Raw genomic sequence first — 19,112 nt, 5'->3', positions numbered from 1 at the left:
CATCTGCACAAAAATACTTACAAATTGTTTGGAATACAGACTTTTAGTCTTTTTTTAAAAAAAAACAAAAACAAAAACAAACAAACAAACAAAAAACAACAACAACAAAAAAAAAACGAGAAGATGGTTTGGCTAATACATTGATGTGTAGTATTCTAATGACTCTAAAAAGGAAGTTAGTTTAATTTAACATTCCTGAAATCAAACTTCCAGTAATTTCAGGAAAAAAAAAAAAAAAGTAAGTGATAAAGAGCAAAGACAGTTAAAATAATGTTTCTGTTATTTTATTTATTTATTTTTAACCAAGGCTGGACATACCTTCATACTCCCTGTCCAGAGTAAAAACTCCCAAACAGTTTTCTACAGCCAGAGCTTGAGTATTCTCTCACAGTCCTGGTTCGAGGATACAGCCTGGGTGTGGGGCTGTTTTGTATTTCATCATCCTTTCAGACTTTTAATTTTAGCTTTATATTTAGTTTACCTATTGTATTTTTCTCTGGTCTATTTTACTCTATCTGATTTGGCTTTCTTTCCCCTTTGATTTCATTTTTCTGCAGTATCTCCTAAACAACTCGTAAATTATTATTTCTATTTCTTTTCATATCAGAATGCATTTAAAATTTATCAGAATGAATATTGAGCATTTTAAAATAATAATAATAAAAATACTAGTGAATGAGAATCTGATGACAACTCTACGAGTATCTGTTGTAAGTCATTTCATTTGGATATTTGGTAGTTATGTACATATTCTAAAAACAAACAACAATAAAAACAGGAAAACTACAGGGGACTAATATCCATGAGACCAGTTAAGACAAGATGTTTCTGAGACATTCAGTTGGAATAGTTCAGAGTTTGCACTTGGAAAAATAAATATGCTGTGTCTTAATGGAATTGATCCCTGTCCTTTCTGATTGGATGGGACATACTGGTCTCCTTTTGGTTATGATACACATCTGCCATGTGTATGCACATGAAAAAGTAATCAAGAATCAAGAGAGAATCCCAACACTGCACAACTGATAGAAATGAAAATAGAATTGAAACAAACCTAGGGACAGAAAGAAATATCAACTTTAAAGGGCAAGGAAAGATCAATAGAAAGTTTCTTTATCCTTTCCTTCTAGCTCCTGATATGATCAGGCTGCTAGAAGATCAGTAATAAAAAGGCTGAAATCATCCCCCAGGGTTATTTTCTAGCCAAGGACTAAAATACAGATTATACAAGCCTGGCAGCCTTCAGCCTCCATTTCTTTAATATAGACAGAGAAACACCATATGTTTTGTTCTAAGATTGAACTGAACATTTTTGCTTCAGATTCATTTTTTTTCCCATCAACAATCAAAATTTAATTAATCATAAAAGCTCTAATAATTTCCCATTCAAACTGTTGCTCTAGGGCTGAGCTAGAATTTACACTGCTGTTTATTATTATTATTCTTATTCATAACAAAAAATGTTTTTTGTTTTTCCTCTAAAAGATCTACTTGAATCATAAAACATATGAAGGAATCCTACGGTAAATGATATTCAGGATCTCTAATTTGATGATTATGACTACTCCAATCTCATAATTCATAACTCTGTGATTTATATGTTGGGACTGCTAATCAACTGCTACTTAACAATAAAATCTATTAAACTGGATAGTTTCATGTTATCTCCTACATCTGAACAGGCTCTCCTATTTCTGAATAGAAAGAATATATACTATGATGAAAAAATGGTAATTGTCCTTATATTTTTCAAAAAATGAAAATATTAAGAAAAACAACCCCCGTTTTTCTGTTGATTGTTATTTCACTTCCTTTTTATTATTTATTATTTATTTATTTTGTGGAAATAGGTATATCTTCTTTCATGCACTTATTAAATATTTGATGTTGGTCCTAATATTTTTCTTTATTTTTAATCTATGTGTCAGAATGGTGGCTGCCCAGCTATCTTATTTTCATAGTTTATTTTTATGGCTTCAGTTTACTCTCCACAGACACCATTTAAAATGAGCAGCCATTTGCTATTTTTATGGACATATATCTTTGCTGTTCTTACCAATTCAGATATTTTGCAGCAAAGGCAACATAGATTATATCTAAGACACTATACTTATGTGAAATAGCATAGCACCTGCTTTCATCCATTCAGTCTCCAATAAACTTCCATGGAAACCAGTAGTTGTAATAGCAAAGCTACAAAAGTTTATGAAACCATTTGGGAGAGGCTGAAGATTCTGGACTAGTCATTCCAGCTACTGTTTAGTTTGAAAAGACTGAAAATGTTGTGGCTTTTTTTTTTTTTTTTTTTTTTTTCTTTTTTTCATGTGCAATAATACTTACTGAATGCTTTTAGATTCATATATCTGGCAGGAGAAGACTTGTTTTCATTCTGTTGACAAAGGTAGAGATGAGACCAACAGGCAGACACCAGACTTCCTGCAAATATTACTGAAAACCGTCTTGAAGATAACTTCTCTCTGGATGGTGAGATAGTTCAGTCTTCATGCCATTTACCTTCTCCCTAGAACTGCCAAAAGACATGCCAATTAATGCCAGCTGTAGTGATATTTCTGATATGGACACTTCTCCTTTGGGAGTTGGATTGAGTCCATTATGCTCATTTAAAAAATGAAATATGAACAGGTGGTAGAATGTTTTAGTCATGACATTTTGTGTTGGTCTTTAACTAAGAACTTAATTCTGTTAATCTATTACCATTCACTTAAGCTATCCTTTGAGAAAAGATGTTGTTTTCATAACACAAATTGCTGCCTCAATAGTAAAGAAGTATCATCTAAGAAGGTGGAAAATATTTTCCCTAAATTTTAGGGAAGAAAATGTTGTTTAGATATTTTCTAGCAATAAGACTATCAGCTGCATATTATGTATAGCAAAAAAAAAAAATAAATAAAAAAATAAAATCATTTATAGTTTGTCAATATTGATATTTTAGTTTTGCCTAACCACATTTATTTATATTTTATGAAACTTAAATCTCATAATTCATGTTTATTTCACTTTTATTCAAATTTCTCAAATTATTCAAATGTTTTGGGAGTGAGTTAGCCTGGAATTGTATTATTTTGTGCTGAGAACGCAAATTTATAACATATATTTTCATGTTTCAAATGGCTGTCATTAAATAGAAGTAGCCATGCCATAACCTAAAGAAATTATGATATCATGAAGTATTTAAAAAGGAGAAAAAAAAAAAAAAAAGTTACTGTTTTATACATCCAATTTTACCTAAACGATTATTTCTTTTATATCTAAATATAAAAGAAAAAGTTTTTTGTCACTTTTAATGTTTGCATTTAATGTGTCTTCAATAAAGCCTTTTTCAGTTTTTTTAAATTTATTTATTTATTTTTTTTTAAAGTAGAATGAAGAAGAAATTCATTTGGCATTTTTAATAGGAAGAGATAATATCAACAGAAATAAAAATGATAATAAGTACAATATAGCACAAGTTATTGCATCAGCTTTATCAATAAAATAGAATGACTTTATTTGTGGTCATCATTTTACTTTATTAAATCTACATCCATGATCTATTGAATCATTGGAATGCTCATGCATATTTCAGAGACTTAAAAATGAAATTTGACTTCACTCTCAACCAATCTTGAACATTGATAACCTAACTGCAACCTAATTGCTTGCAAGTCATTTAAACAACATTTAAACAGGGAGAGCAAAAAAATCTAAGGACTATTTGGAAGTTTTCCTGGCTTAAGAACCTAATACGGAGCAAAGGTATATTTCTGAGAACAGTAAATATTTGTCACTGTAATAGAAAAGTAAATGAGTGCTATTATTTATCTTCTCAACAATAGTTCCAGACTGGAGGGGGGGAAGACAGATATCAAAGAAATACCGTATTTTCATATTCTACCTTAAAACCGTAGCAGTACATGAAATACTTTATAAAAAAATCTTGATGATAAGCTACAACACTGAAACTATCTAGGTAACATTAATAGACTACTCAGCATTAAGATAATTTGTTCAAATTTCCCTGCCATTGGTATGAAATACTATGGATACAATATGATACAACACTATTACAATTGTAAAGCGATCAGTGGAAGGTATTTTAATATCATAAAAAAATGTCTTTGTCTCACCAATAGTGAGACAATATTATTCTGCTAGAATAATAAAGGAAGAATTGTTACCTGGGATACAAGATTCACTCATAAATAACCTCTATATATGTAGTAATATGTTAAATGCATGTTCTCATATTTTTCCTTTTTTATTTCAAAAGATTAGACTTTTTGTTTGTTTGTTTTGCAGGTGTTGTTTTCAAAATTAACACTAAAGCATTGCACATTATTTTTAAACAAGAACAGTAAGTTCATGAAATTTGTTCGTAGTAGCTAGCAGTAGAGTACTGGCTTCAGAATAGGAAGATATATGTTAGAGTACTTATTCCAGAATTACAGAATAGTTTTGGGTTTGAATAGACCTTAAAGATCATATAATTCCAATCCCCTGCCATGGGCAGGGACACCTATAATACCCCTCTTTAAAGTTTCTTTAGAGTACAAGTTCTCTGCTATCATATGATTACCTGAAAGCTTAAAAAAATCAAATAAGTAAAATTCATGTTTCTGGAAACTATACTGGAAACTAAACTACCTGTGATTTATTTTTTATTTTTTTTCATAAATATCTATGATTTTCATCTGAAGTATTCATTTTCCTCATCTATTTTTCTGCCTCTTCCATTTCCTCTGTTTCCTCTTCCTTACCAAGCATTTCAAAAACTGTAAACAAGACTACCAATGTATTCAGCCTCTACTCTGGTATTTTGTTGTATACATAATAGGTATTGTAGATTTTCAAATGTTGATTCAGATTCTGAGAGTTTATTAATCTTTCAGATTCTGAGAGATTATTTTTCTTGTCTTCTGATTCTTTTGATTTTAACTGTGCTACTGAAAAGAAATACGGACAAGCAGACTTGGGTCTCTCTGCTGTGTAAAGTGCTTTCCCAAATTCAGCAGACTGAGGTATCTCCAAACTATATAGAGATATCCCTGTCTGGTAAGGTCTCACCACTCTTATGTTAATGTTCAGGTAACTGAGATAATGAGAGGCTACCGGTAATTAAATTCCATATCATAGTACATGCATTAAAGGTGACTGGTGTAGGATCTGTGGATTCCTAACTTTGATGTTCCTAATCTTACTGGTTCTACATCTCAAGCTTAATGCTGCATTGAGATAAAGGTCTATAACTCTTCTCCATCCCTAAATAATAGTTTTGTTTGTTTAGGAAAAAAAAACAACAACAACAAAAACAGAGTAAATATATATATATATTCTGATTTTTGCATTTTCATTCAGATCTTATTCTAGCCTTTTTTTTTATTGCTAAGAATACAAGAGACACATATACACATATGAATACCTTGTGCTAAGAAGCGAAGTGTTTGCAAATAAAGAAATAAAATACAGGTCAGAGTAGAACATCTGTTAATTTTAGATTAAATAAATACTGGGATATAGTTTTACTCACCATCTTGTAGTGTCTCTTTTTCCAAGTATATGTAATTTCTTCTAGAAAATTGGAATTCCCTTTAGGAAGAAGAACAATAGGGTTCCTCATTCCTCACCCCTGAAAAGTGTGTGCAGTCACAGTTTTGAAGTTTCTGTGAATATAGGCTTCCACAGAATCAGAAAACGTGGAATCCCTAGTTCTGAAGCTGAATTAAACCCATCAGGTTCTTCCAGCTGCTTTACAGCAAAGATGTCTATATTTCTATTCTTCTACTTTCAGTATTTTATCAGTCTTCTTAAATCATTAGAACTTTTTACTACCAGAACTCCTTCGGAAGGAGTTCTGAAAACAATAATAGGAAAACAATAATAGGATAAACAATAATATGAAAATCTAAGTATCTTACCTGTTGTAGATTTACTCATTTCACACTAAGTACACACTTTTTTTTTAATGAACCATATGGTAATTAAGATTATAAATTTAGAATTTAGATAATATTGTCCTTCAGTTTTTTAGACTTTTTATTATTGTAGGCTCATCAGATGTAACAGAAAAACAGAAAAATAACCACTTCTTTTATAAATAAGTTGCTTGTACTCAGACTTATTTATAAATAAGTTGCTTGTACTCAACATTACATATAATGTTGAACAAGATTCTACTGCTTACAGAGGTAGTTCCAAATAGGTCCAATCTCAAATATATATTTCATCTAGTATACTGTTTTGAACTTAATTCCTAAACAGAACTAGGATGAAAAAATCTCATTGAAAAAAAAAAAGTAGGACAGAGCAGGAAAGGTTTTTGTTGTTGGAGCTCACTCCTAAGTAAAAAGGTGAGCAGTGTGACAGCCTTGCAGGTTAACAAAGTTAATGCTTTTTCTTTTTTTTTTTTCTTTTTTTTTTTTTTTCATAAACTTTCACACTTCAGGCACATTAAGTTAAATTTTGCCCTCACATGCATCACTGAGCTCCACAGGATACATCCTTATCATTCCAAGGGCAAAATTTGTCCTTTTGGAACTTTATTTAAGAGCTTATTCATATTTACTTCAGTTTCTTTAAAACACACCAGTTCATTTATTTCTGAACACCTTTATTTATTTATTTATTTATTTTCCCCTATTTTTTCCCTATTATTAATTACACATAGTTGATTGTAATCCCTTAAATTTTGATTCTTATCAGTTTTATCAAAAATCAACAATTAACAACTCTTATTTAGCAACAAGAGAGCTATATATATATATATAATATACTATGTAATATATATAATTCCATATATCTTCTAAATTATTTTTTTTAAATCTCATTTCCTCCCCTGAAGAATCTTTTCATTTGAAAAACTTACCTTGTTTCCAGCTCTTGAATGACTATGTTGCTATTTTGAAAGGACCATTTAATCAAAATATATAAATGTCTTTTTGATCATATGAAGAAAGCTGTTTCCAGATGGAAAAGCTTAGAAATTATTTTATTTGAACTGAAAGTGATTCTTAAAGGAATTTTAACGGATAAAGTGTAAACTTACCAAATTTACATGTTCCTAAACAGTGACGTTTATTCCCTTTTGAACAATAGAATAGCAAAATATATATTTAAAATACAACCGATATTTCTCTATTTGTGTGTCTTGGCACATGTTTGCTACAGGGAGCTTTGCTAAAACGAATCAAATCTCTGATGCTTAGACTTAACGTTTAACAAATGGAATATTAATGTTAATATTAAAAGACATAATTTTCTGTTTGCAGGTTATGAAGTTTTACATTAAATAATTTGATTTTTATAAAATAATGTCAATGTCTGCACAACAAAATGGTATTATTTGCTCTCCGTAACTTGTTCTTGAAAAACAAACAAAACTATTAAATAAATACACTGACATATATTTTCAAAACCTGTGATGTGGTTTATTTTGTTTAGCTAGATGTCTCATTTCTACTTATGTCTGAATAAATTGCGGATTTTTTCCAGTAAGACCCCGCTCATCGCTGAACGCCCATCACTATATCTCTACTAATGGCTGAGATAGGCACTGAAGGTTCACTTTGTAAGACCATGATACTTTAGGTTGTACCGAATCTGCTAATTTGACCTCTAAGAGCAATTTACTAAAAAGAGCAATTTACAAAAAGCAGTTTAGCTTAAAAATATCTGTGCTGTTCTCCAGCTGTTCCATACAGACATCATGTTGTATACATGCTCGACGTCAGGTGTTCATCAAAACAGCTAAAGACTAGTAAATAAGAAAGAAACCTTGTTTCATGTTTTTATAAGATCTATTCTAATCTTCTAAATAGTCGTCTATTATGCTACATGAAACATGCTTTTGGTAAATAAGGATTTTAAAATCCTTAAGAGGCTCTCCAGCCTCTCCTTCCCCAGTCTGTATGTATATCCAAGATAGCCCTGTCCCAGGTGCAAAATGCAGCACTTGCTCTTGTTACAGTTCAAGTTAACAGTTCCTCCTACTTTAGTATCATCTGCAGACTTCCTTTGTGTCCATTATATTCTGCATCCAGATCATTTATAAAAACATTAGAGAGAACTGGCCCTAAAATGGAGCCCTGGGGAACTGCATTAGTGACTAGAACCTCCAGTCTGATTTAACCCCAATTACTATAAACCTTTGAGCCTGATCTGTCAGCCAATTTTTCACCTCCTGTATTATGTTTGTTTTTCTAATTGTATACTGGATTTTTTGTCCAGAAGCATATTGTGAGAAACAGTGTCAAAATCTTTGCTGAAATCCAAGAAGTTTACATCAACCAGCTTCCCTTGGTCAACTAGGTGGGTAACCTTGCCACAGTAGGAAATTAAGTTAGTTAAATGGTGAATCTGTATTGTCTGTGACCAATGACTGGAGAAACGGAGCACGCAAAATGATTGTGAACTGGTAGAAGTGATTTGGGGAATCGGTTCTCTAGTGCTGAAGTCATGTTCTGGTCTAATAGTCCTACTGAAAACAGCAGTTAGACATAATGAAAATATATTAACTCTGCTGTGTCTTTATGGAATATAAAGTAAAACTTTTAGGTTGCCACAAGTCTGCAAGACAACAGTGTGACTGTTAACACATTTTCTCAATTTTAGTCAGATAATGGCAGAATATTAACTAGTTTTAGTAACAGTAACTAAGTTGTCAGGAGTTAGCTCACCTATAGTAACTGTCTTCCAATAATTGTTTCTAAAAGCTACAATCTTTGTGGGGAAAAAAAAAATAAGTAAATTAGTAAAATAAATAAATAAATGAACTTTTTAAGGGTTTCTTTAGGAGTTCTCTGTATAATGCTTTTTATAAAGATGTGAAAGGGTAAATATTAAAATAAATCATTTGTTAAGTTTGGCAGTAGAAAAATAGAGTTCTTACATAGACCTTATACAACAGTGAGAAGAAATATCTACTTTGTTTATGTTTTGATTTTTTTTTTTCAAATAGTGTCAAATACTCTATCAGAAATAATGCAAATATTGTATTAAACACATACACTAACAGCTGTATTAAGAGTTCTTAATCTTTTCAATTAGAAATATGTTTACACAGGAGTTCATTGTTGACTTGTTTCTGATCCCATGGAAGTCAGTAGTAAATCTCACCACTGTTAAATCAACAGAAATTGTTTGAGAGCCTACTATTAATTAATATATTATTATTCCATAGCAAGCCTTCAAGACATAAATGTTGACTCTGCTGAGATAACAGTCTTTGTAACAGCCCAGTATTTACTGGGATTAGGAAGAAACTTCCCTTCTTACTCTTTTTTTTTTTTTTTTTTTTTTTTTTTTCTTTTTCCTATTTTCCTTCTCCCCTTTCCCTTCCCCTTCTTTTTTCCTCTTTTCCTTTCTCCCTTTCTTTTTCTCATCATGCTTACCTATTCCACTGTGAAGGCAAAAACTTGGCAATTGAACGATCTGGATGATCAAACACACTGAAAAACATGTAGTTTTTCTCTTAGGAATTAATGTATTTCTGAGACATGCAAATGGTGAAATGATTTTCTAAAATCATGTTTTCACAGGAACATCACTCTGCAGCAAGTATTAATGATATATGATCATTACACTTATTACTTTAATAACAATGTTTTATTGAAAATATCTTATGTATGTTGCTGGACTGAGTCTGTACCAATTAAAATTGTTACTTTTGTATGTTTTATGAAAGAATAAAATATTTAATTGTTCTTTTGATAAAAGAAAACATGAGTAGCCTGTGAGGTGAGAAGAAATAAATCCCACAGTGACTAGTTCAGGAGGTATCAGATATGACTACCTCTGTAGACAGAGAAGGAAAAAAACTAACACCAATCAAGTAACAGCAAATTCAGAGTACAGTGGGCATATAACTATTAAACACTAAGCCAGGCAACTGACACTGAATGTCAAACAAATTATTTTTGCATTACAAAATAAATGGATTATGTTTGTCTGTAAATCCTATTTGTATAACTAAAGACAGTTACGGATCAAAACAACTAGGTCAGAATGACAGAAATACTATTTAAGGATAACAGTTTTTCATATGAAACACTCGTCAAAGGCAACATCTGCTTATTAATTTAGAGGTCAAATATTAAACAAGTTATTAAGAACTAGTGACTGATGAACTAAAATATCATAGAAAAGAAACTCTTCTCAGAGTTTTCAGTGGCAGGCAATTGGCACATTGGTGTTGTGATCTGTCTCTCATAAGAGCTGAAATTTACAACCCTGATTTGTTCAGCTGATGTTTTAATTACAGGCTTCATGTATGCAGATATTTTTGTGCAGTCAGAGAGAAAAAAAACATCCATGATATCACAGAAACACAGAAGTATGAACTTATCTGGATGCTGACTTAGTTCACCCCCCTGCAATGAAACAAGGTTAGAAAGACTCAGACTACCCCTGACAGATGTTTATTTCTGAACGCTTCTTTTAATAGAGATATGTTAAAGAGTCCTTAAGGAATTTATTTCCTTTTGCTTAATTATGCTTTTTTTAAAAAATATTTTTTTCTCTTATATGTAAAAAAAAACTCATCTTCCCTACAAATCAAGCCAAATCAAAGGCTTTCCTAAGCCTTGTGGAACCAAAAGCAAATATTTGCATGTAAGAAAATTTGTCCCCTCTTCTTTCTCTTCTAAAGTATTCTAAGTTTCCTAAAAAGAACATCTTTTCTGAGCCTGTAGTGAGTTTTGCTGCATATTAGACACCTGCCTGCAATACCAATAACATTTTATCTTCAGCTCCCAAAGACAAATACTTACCTTGGTCTCACCAATGTCCCCATACAATCTAACACAGAGGGAGGTAAACCTTTCCAGAAGAAAAGTAAGACTACCTAAAGACATTGTATGTTTATCTTCCTTGTCTATCTCTTTCTTAAAAGTGAGGTGCCCAAAATATAAATGATATTTCATCCTGATTGTTGAAAGCACAAAACCAGTTGTAACTGAAGCAGGGCAATATGCAATTAACTAACAAAAATCCTGAACAGAATAATATCCAGAAAAGGTATCTAGAGTAATTCACTTAAAAATTAAATTTTCCCACTTTGCCTACAACAGGTAATCACCCGAGAGGTATTCTTTTCCAATTTTTCATTTTCATCTTAATTTGAAATAATCTATTTACTTTATGCTTCCCCAGTTAGCTATGAAGAAAGCTATGCAAAAAGTTATACTAAAGTCAGAATATATCATATCTAGTATTTCTGCTTTATCCAGTCTGCCGGTGTTTTCATTTAAAAATAAAATTAGACTTGCTCATTCTTGACAAATCCATGTTACCTGTCCTAATCACTTTATTATCTCCTAGATGTCTATAAATCTATTCTATTCTCCGTTTTTTTGTTGTTGTTGTTGTTTTTTTTTTTTTTTTTTTTTTTCCAAATAACTTTCAGTGTATCCCAGCTAGACTGACTGTTCTTTATTTCCCAAGAAATATCTTTTTCTTCTTTAAAGGTAAGTTCCTATGTTTGCTCTTTAAGTCTCCAGGGACATAAAGGACAGCCTCCATTAATTCAAGAGGATAATTGCTGATGTTCAGAGCCTTCTTAGGCTACTTCCTTAAAGACTCTGCAGTGAATTTCATCGGGATCTGAGTACTTTAATTTATCCAGTGTGTGGAGCATTCTCTTGACTGCCTTTCAGCACTCCACCTTGTCTCCTGTTAACTAGTCTCATTGCAATTAATCAGTAAAACTACATGACCCCTCGCCTTCCTCTGATTTTACTTCTTGTGTATCTAGTAGAACTCTGGTTGTTTTTTATATCTTTTGGTATTATCATTTTATACTGCTTCTTAGATTTTTTCTGGTTATCCCCACATGGTTATTCTAACCTTAATTTTTAAATTTGATCATAATTTTTTTGGTTCTTCTTTTACATGACTTCTTTCCTTTTAGTTTCAGATTCTACAAGATCTTAGTGATTGCCTTTTCTTCGTCAGTAACCATCATTTCCCCTGTGCTTTCATGCTAAGTGCTCTCAGAAGCCACAGTTTTAACAGGTGAATATTATACTAATAGGTATTCAGAAATTAAATAAAATTAGGAAGTAGTTTAAGGAATAGGGTTCTGTCCCGGTTTAAATTCTCAAGACAGTATTAAGTAATGTTAAAGTGAATTGTATCCACCCTTCTGCTCTTGCTTTTTTTTTTTTCCCTATTTCTTAGAATTGCAAACTGCATCATGTTACCATTATGCCTCTTCAATTACCTTTCAGTCTTCACATGCGCAATCTGTTCTCCCTTATCTTTGCTGTGAATATTACATCTAAGTTGCTTTATCCAATGTCTGAGATAAGAAACTGTCCTCCACACTTCCAAGAACTTGTTCATGTCTAGTATGTTAACATTAAATATTCAAGAAATTAAAGCCCCTCCTTTGTTAGACCAGGACTTGTTTCTTGAATGCTTCCTGCAGTTTCTCATGCATCATGAATCACACTTTAATTCACTGAATTGTAGCCAGTGCAGGACCCCTAGTCTTTTCCTTCTCTTATCTAACCCAGACTCTGTATTCTTCCTGAATGTAATGTAAGCTACCTGCCTCGCCTCTCTGACAATTTATCTTAGCTTTCTATCCAGCATTAAGAAACGTGATTACAGTGTTACATAGTATAATTACAGAGCTTAAAGCTCAGAGAAGCGTTTCAGTCCCTTTCCACAGTCACCCCTGTTCAGTGACCTACTGAATAAAGGTTAAACTGTTCCAGCTTCAGAGAAAATTATCATTATGCCTACATTAACAGCAACAAAATACCAGCTAGACTACAAGACTTAGGAATAGGCAATGCCAGATGACAAGGAACCCCAAACTAAATTTCTCAAAATCTAATAAAAATAATCAATTTAGTAATAATTAGAGTTTATTTTTACCCTCAGTTTGGTTCCCTCAAGAATAATTAGCTATTGCACTGAAATATTCAATTTTCCAGTACAGAGGAATTTCTGTATATGAACTGAAAACTTGATTAACTCTTGTCCCCTCCCATCTGGACCCCTCTGTCATAATCACTCTCTATGCTTATGAACCCCTATCTCTAACCCTCAGTCCTTTCACACATTCTGCTCACTATATAGGTCATGGAGTGAATTAATTTTCATTTGTTGTACAAAAAAATGTCATCTATTCAGATCTTGTCTACTAACTGCATCACCACATTTCACTTCAGATGACTTTGAACAGGGACCACCAGAAGCATTTTATTTTTTTTCAGACTGAGCTCAAAATCTTTATCATAGCTTACAAAGAAGTAAAAAGAAGTATTTATCACATTATTATTATTAATGCATTTATCTGGAAGACAGATTTAATCCTCCCAAGTGTTAAGAGGCTCAATAAAGGGTCTGTCAAGTATTTTCACATGCTCTGATAAATGCCATTATGTGCATGCTAAATGAATACTATTAATATGGATGGATGATTAAAAAATTAAGAACTTATTTGTTCATTCTTCATTACCAAGAAATCAGCTTGCATTTTGATTTTTTGCATTTTGGAAAGCAGCTGGTATTGAGCTAGAAAACCTCTAAAGCAAAATAAAACAAAATTCTGACCTTCAGATTGAAAAACATTTGAAAGCTTTTGATTCTTTTTTTTTTTTTTTTTTTAGCATTGCATTTGCCAATTTAAATTTCAATGATAAAAAACTACAGAGAGAAATAGTCCTGACTCCTAAGAAAAACAGTGAGATAATACCATCAAGGCCTCCTGTATTTTTTTCAGAACAAGAGCAGTCTCAATTATAGCTTTTCCTTAATAGAAAATACACTCACCCACACACAAGGAGAAAGAAAGAGATAGAGAGAAACAGAAACACAGAGAGAGGAAAACAAAGAGAGAAGGGTGGGGGGAGAAAGAGAGAAAAAGAGAGATGGAGAGAGGGAGAGAAAAACACTAGTGACTTTTCAATATATATGTTTTGTTTTGCTTTGCTATTGTTTTATAATCTTTCTAGATGGTCTGGATGTTAGAATTCTCTACGTATACTGAGAGCAATAAATGAACTTTCACATTATGTGATTCCCACAGCTGATAATGCAGAATATATTGCTCAAAAATCAGGAAGAATTGATTAAAAAAATAGTATAAAGAAGAGAAATTTTGGAAGTATTACAGTTTCTAACAACTGATATTGATGTAAGACCTATCAGAAAAATAAGTATCCTTAGATATAGATGATACAAGTGTCCAGTAACACAGGGTATCCCTGTATGATTGCTTCCATGGTAGTACAGCTGTTTCCTTATCTAAGGTATATTCATTTCATCAAGCTCTAAAAGATGCAAAAGCAACAGTAGTTTGTGTAATTAATCACCTGATGTCTGAAGCAGGTTCTTTTTGCAACGAGCTGCAATTTCAACTCAAATGAGTTTAGTCATGAATGAACAGGGATTATCATAATGTTGACACACAACATTTGAAATAACTCCACAGTATTGCCACTTTCTCTTATGAATGGACACTAATGCTGATACCAAAGTTATTCTTTACTGTACAGTTGTGGTCAACAGATAGTACTGATATCTACTGCTCTGTTACAAAATCCAGTACTCTATGACCATCCAGAGTGTTATCAGGATAAGATCCTATGAATAACAGTGGGGATGTATAATCTTTTCTTATAAGAAATATATTTTTATATATTGCCATACATATAAGCCTTTGAGCGTTCTTTAAATTAAAAAGCACTGAAGATACGGCCTTGAACAGAAAACACTGTCAAATACACAGAACAAGTTAAAGAAAAGATTATTGTCTTCTCTTCTCCTCTTTTCTTCTTTTTTCCAGAACATGCTAATGTCTGGCATGGAGAAACACTTCCTAACTGTGTAATTTGTGTGCTGAACTTAATGGAAGTATTCAGTCAAGCAGCAGAACTTATCCAAAAGTAGAAAAAAGTGTCAAATAGTATTATTTGCTCTTCCCTTTATTCTTGTTTTGGTCAAACAACATCAAAACACTGTTAATACCAGTACTTAGAAAGGAATTATATTAATGAGAACATCATAAATCAGAACAAATTACTTTTTAAAGAAAAGTTTTTGGAATGTAACTCCCATATAAATACCTTTTTTTCACTAATCTGTACAGATACTACAGATGTTGAACATAAGTTATTATATTCTTTATCTCCATAGATAAAGAAAAAAAATAGTTTGTTCTGAATTGCAGATGTGTTCCTTGTCAGACAAAGAAAGATGTCTACTTGACAGCCAAAATGACTGAGAACAGTACTGATAGCTCAGTTATTACTGGGGGATCTCTAATTTGTTCTCTTCATAAAAGTTTAATACTTGACTTTAATTTTATAGTTTCTAAATTCACAAGACACCCAGAATTTCAAAAATTATTTACATTTCTGAGAAGAAAATAGAAATGACTCCGTTTATTTTTCCTTCTTCCTACAAATAGCTTTTCTATAGGCCTTCAAAGTTCAATGAATTGTATTTTAAATATTTTAAGAACTGCATTTTATACTGCTGTGTTAGTTGGCATTCTACCAAGTAAAACTGTTATGTAACGATCAATTACTGTGTATTCCCTTAAAGAAAACTGGCATAACCTGAAAAACACAATTAAGTCTTTCTGCTACTTGAACTGTCAAATCCATATGAAAACAAACAAACAAACGAAAAAACTGTTTTTAGAAAAGATGGTTAGAAAGAGATTTACAACAGTATTTCTTTTTAAGAAACTTTCCTTGAATTGGATGGTTCTCTACCCAAATAATCCAAGTAATCATGATTCTAAGTCCACACACATGCACACATGCGTTTGTTTTCAGGCAGCTAGTTTATCTGTATCTCAGCAGTAAAATGTACTCTTCATGTATGCATATACTAGAAACAAAAAAATTATTGAGTTTGAGTGCTAAAGAATAAACCACAAACATACTTTAATTTTAAATAGGAAAGAACACCTCATCACACTTTCCTCTTAGTTGAAAAGGAACAACATATTTTTTCATGTCATTTAAAGAAAAAGCAGAAAAGACATCTCCAGATGTAAAATGCTTCAGCTACATGTATCTATTAAAGAGAACAACAAGGTGTCCCTGATAATTTAAATTAACTTTTCACTGAAAATGAACTTTGTGACTAAAATGCCTTCTAGTATTTCTCCTAGATGTACTGTGTCAGATATAAACAACATTATGACTGTGATGCTGAACAGTAGAAACTAAATTTTTTAAATAAATGTACAGTAAAATAATTGATTCAAAAAATACAAAACATTTCTGAAGCAGTTCTTATTCCTAGGATGCACAAAACAACCCCCAAGATAACCAATTAAACATTATGGTACTTACCTTAAAATGAAAATATCTTCTTGTCTTGGCAGCAGCAGACTTTGGGCTACCAACAGTTCTGCAAAGTGCCTGATGATGGTTAGGTTAGGGCACAAAGCTCTCCAACATCTAGTATCTTCCAGTTGTAGTCACAAGAACTCTTCCTTAACCAAAGGTTTCTTCAGTGTTATCATTACCCAGTTTCTCCAACAAGTAAAATAATTCTAACACATCAATCACTTCTTCGCTGTTCAGAGCATCTGCAATAAAGAGTATAGAACAGCATGAAGGGTAATGAAGAGTAAATATAGCATAACACTAGCTACAGTTTGAGAATCCACAAAATGCATACAAAAACAAATTATGAAAGGTATTAACAAGGGAAAGGATGTGAGACTGTTCTGACTCTTCAAAGTACATTGATCATAGAATCATAGAATGGTTCAGGCTCAAAGGGACCTCTGGAGGTCATCTGGTCCAACACCCTTGCTCAATCAGGGACATTGAGGGCAGGTTGCCTAGGACTGTGTCCAGGTGGCTCTTTAAGATCTCCAAGGAGGGAGACTTCATAATCTCTCTGCGCTACCTGTGCCAGTGCTCCATCACCCCCACCGGAAAGAAGTGCTTCCTGAATTAAACCCAAAGTTTAATATATTTCCACCCTTCCTTTATTTCTTATTCATGGATCCAAACTGTATTGATAGTCCAAATAAGTGGGATACTTGAAAAACAAGAGACCTTTATTTTTATTTTTTTCAAGCTGAGCTCAAATATGACAACTCCCAATGTAAGTTGCTGTAAGTTCACACTGTTGCTTGTTCTCCTTTCCCTGAAATAATTATTTGCTTTCTCAGTTTTTTGTTTGTTTGTTTGCTTGCTTGCTTGTTTTATTTTATTTTATTTTTTTGGTCACCTCATTTAGTCAGGAAAGACTGTGGGTTTTTTCATCTTTTTCCTTTCTGACACATCTGTGTGTCCATGATCACAAAAGTAATTCCAGAAGCAATGACAAAGTAACAAAATGAAACCCTGATACTGACCAGGTGCTGGTGTACCTGATACATCTTTTTTCCCCTGACAGCAAAGTTTAAAGTTTGAGCCTGTTAGAGAATAAGTAACAATTTTCTAAGACTTTGTTTTTTATTTTTTTATTTTATTTTTTTTTCTCCCTATGTCACCACACTCTCATTTTATCTTCAGGGAATAAGCATTGTTCCCTAACTGTAAAAACAGGAATATCATCTCAAGGCTACTTCTCCTAAAGCTTCTTGTGATCGAAATATGGCTGAATAACCCTTGGCTGCATTGAGAGTTCACAGTCTCCAAAGATTTCCATAAAAAACAAACAAACAAAAAACAAACAAACCAAACCAAAACAACAACAACAACAACAACAACAACAACAAAAAAAAAAAAAACAGAAATGAACTACAGTTGAAATTAATTCCTGTTCTAATCAGATGGAATTACCTTGATTTTTTAATTTAATATATTTTTGTGATGAATTTTTATTTTTGTGGTGAATTTTTATTAAGAGGAGGATATTCCCCCAAACTGGCATTTTCTTACCAGCTCTATCACCTTCAAGTTATACCAAGATTACTTTTGTAGAAAATAGTACACTTATATGAAAATAAAATGTTTTATTTTGAGAGTCTAAACTGGTGCTGGATCGTTCTGGATATGTTATGTTTATGCTGCATGTTTGTACCACAAAATCTGGTACCTGAAGTGCAGTAGAATTTATTCCCAGTTTGGTGGTGGATGGATAGCAAATTAAGAAGGTGAAATGGACGGAGTACTTTGCTGGCATGTGCTGACATAACCAGCTGCACTCACAAACTTTATCACACAGTACAACTAAAGCATCTTCAATCCTTGTTATCTCTTTACTTGTAACCAATCTTAAAAGCACACATGAGGGTGTTTTTTTTTTTTTTTTCTTTTTTCCTTTTTTCTTTTTTTTTCCCTGAGCAGGTGTGGATGTTTGCAAAACTTTAAGAAAATACAAAGTTTCAGTACAAGTTTAATATGGTTTGCTCAGTAAGAGAATAAATCAGTCCTTACAGTTGAAAGACTGCTTTAAAACTCAAGTGGACATTTAATTCTGTGAAATAGCTACTGTCTGAGAAATAGCAGAAGTGTTTTCTTTGCTTGTGTGGAGCAGACACATAAGACTCTGTCACTACATTGCACAAACTCCAGAGCAAAATTACTAACTCAATTTCTCACCAGACTTTTCTGATGTGTATTAGTTATGACTGATCTTAGCCTTTTCTGTTATTCTGGATTTCATCAGAATATACAAATAAAAAAGTACCAAAGTATTTCCCTCTAAACCTCTAGGATTTTATCTGTTCTAAGATATACATTGTGTATCATAGAAATACAAGTGTGCCACAGCATTCAAATCAATCCTTTCAAAGATATGTAATTTCCTTAATATGTGGAAAGATTCCATTTGTGAGTGGGGAAGAAGTTGAATCGCCTTATTTCCTTATTCTAAATTCAGGTAGTTTTCTTTACAAGATCAGTCTTAATTTTTAGAGTATAATTATTTTGACACAATTTATTTTTACAAGAAGAAAATGAATTTTAGCATTAAAAATTAATTCGGTATAAAGCCTAAATTCAACTCCTAATGTAGTATTGCTTTTAACTGTTGCGTTGTTTATTTATTTATTTATTTTAAAATACATGCTTAGAATGGAAATCGCTTAACTACACTGAAATGTTAGGAGTGGTCTCCTGGACACTGCTGAGCAGTTCAATTCTTACAACATTAAGTATGTCACATTACAAACATAGCAAATAACAAGG

The sequence above is a fragment of the Oxyura jamaicensis genome, chromosome 4, assembly GCF_011077185.1.
Source record: "Oxyura jamaicensis isolate SHBP4307 breed ruddy duck chromosome 4, BPBGC_Ojam_1.0, whole genome shotgun sequence".
NCBI lineage: Eukaryota > Metazoa > Chordata > Aves > Anseriformes > Anatidae > Oxyura > Oxyura jamaicensis.
This window is presented reverse-complemented; position numbering follows the sequence as displayed.